The following is a 1720-nucleotide window of genomic DNA, read 5'->3' as shown; positions in this document are numbered from 1 at the left end:
GAGCTACATGAGACCCTGTCAATAAAACTAAAAAGCTAGAGAGAGATCTCATAGCTTGGGTTATCATCACCAAGGACTTCATGTAGCTGGCACTCTCTCTCTCTCTCTCTCTCTCTCTCTCTCTCTCTCTCTCTCTCTCTTTCTCTCTCTCTGTCTCTCTCTCTCTCTCCCTCACTCTCTCCCTTCCTCCCTCTCTCCTCCTCTCCTCCTCTTCTTCTGTTTGTTTTTTGTTTTTTGAGACAAGATCTACATAGCTTTGGCTGTCCTGGAACTCACTATGTAAACCAGGCTGGGCTTGAACTCACAGAGATCCACCTGCCTCTGGCTGCCAAGTGCCAGTCCTTCTCTCTAATTCTCCTAGCCACTCAAATATTTCCTAGGAATGTCTCACCTCTGTCTTGTGCTAAATCTTTACCTACAGATAATCACTAGCTCTGGGATATGGAAGAGATGGTTCCTCCTCTCTGAGGGAAACAACTGAACAAGATCTTGCTAACGGCTAAGCCTTTCCAATGCTGGGGCCTTTGACAGCTCTCTCATAGGTTTGCCGAGCTCTCTGTACAGGTGTCTGGTGTGTGCAAGCAGGGTGCTGGCTATGAGATCAGGCTTGGGCTGGAATCTCCTGTCAGCTCTGTGTGTGTGTGTGTGTGTGTGTGTGTGTGTGTGTGTGTGTGTTAGAGACGGGGTTTCTACATGTAATAGCCATGGCTGTCCTGAAATTCACTCTGTAGATGAGGCTAGCCTCAAACTCACAGAGATCTACCTGAGTCTGCCTCCCAAGTGCTGGGATAAAAGGTGAATGCCACCACCATGCCCAACACTCAATGTCAGCTATTGATCAGAAAGACAAACTTAGTTTCTTTGTAAAAGATGAAGATTGAAAAGGCCCACCTCACAGGGAAATACATGTCGTCCTATAATGTCGTCTATTGGAAAACTTCAGACAACAGAGGCTTCCATATCTACCCTCCGTCCTTCCTGTAAGAAAGTACCTTAGGCAAAAATTTCCACACTGGAGACTTCACTTCCCTTTTCAAAAATTTAGGGATGGGCTGGCAAGATGGTAAAGATGCTTGCTGCCAAGCTCAGTAACCTGACTCCCACAAACTGTCCTCGGATTTCCATACGTAGTGTGGTGTGTGCCCCTCCCCAAATAAACAATACATAAATGTTAAAAAAGAGAGGGGAAACTCATCTAAGAACTGAACGATACATGGAAACTAAAATTTTAAATTAAAAAGAATTTAAAACTGAGCCCAGGTGGTAGAAAGAAAACCCCAGTTTTACAAATGTAAACTGTTAGCAGCTGTTAATTAGCAACTTGGCCTGTGTGTTTATTGTGTTTACATTTAATTTTTCAGTAAAGGTTTGTAAAGAGAAACACAATGTATTCATGACATCACCTTCCAAGAATCACTGTTCCGCTAGACTCAGATGCAAAAGATAATTGTTTGTTTTTATAACTCTAGTTCTTCTGTTATCTTCTTTGTCCTGCTCCTATGGAGCCTTGGCCCCTCCTACTCTCACATCATTGGCCAATTCGGATGAGAGACAAGATTGCCAGCGGGTAAGTCAGCCCAGAGAAGAAAGAAAAAAAATGAAGAGAACACTATGCTCTCTTCTTCCTCCTCCCCATTCCCTCCTCTTTCTCCTCTTCCCCTCCTCCTCTTCCTCGTGGGGGGGGGGGGGGGGGGGGGGGGGGGGGGGGGGGGGGGGGGGG

This window comes from Grammomys surdaster, unplaced genomic scaffold, assembly GCF_004785775.1.
Source record: "Grammomys surdaster isolate TR1022 unplaced genomic scaffold, NIH_TR_1.0 184, whole genome shotgun sequence".
NCBI classification, from domain to species: Eukaryota; Metazoa; Chordata; class Mammalia; order Rodentia; family Muridae; genus Grammomys; species Grammomys surdaster.
This window is presented reverse-complemented; position numbering follows the sequence as displayed.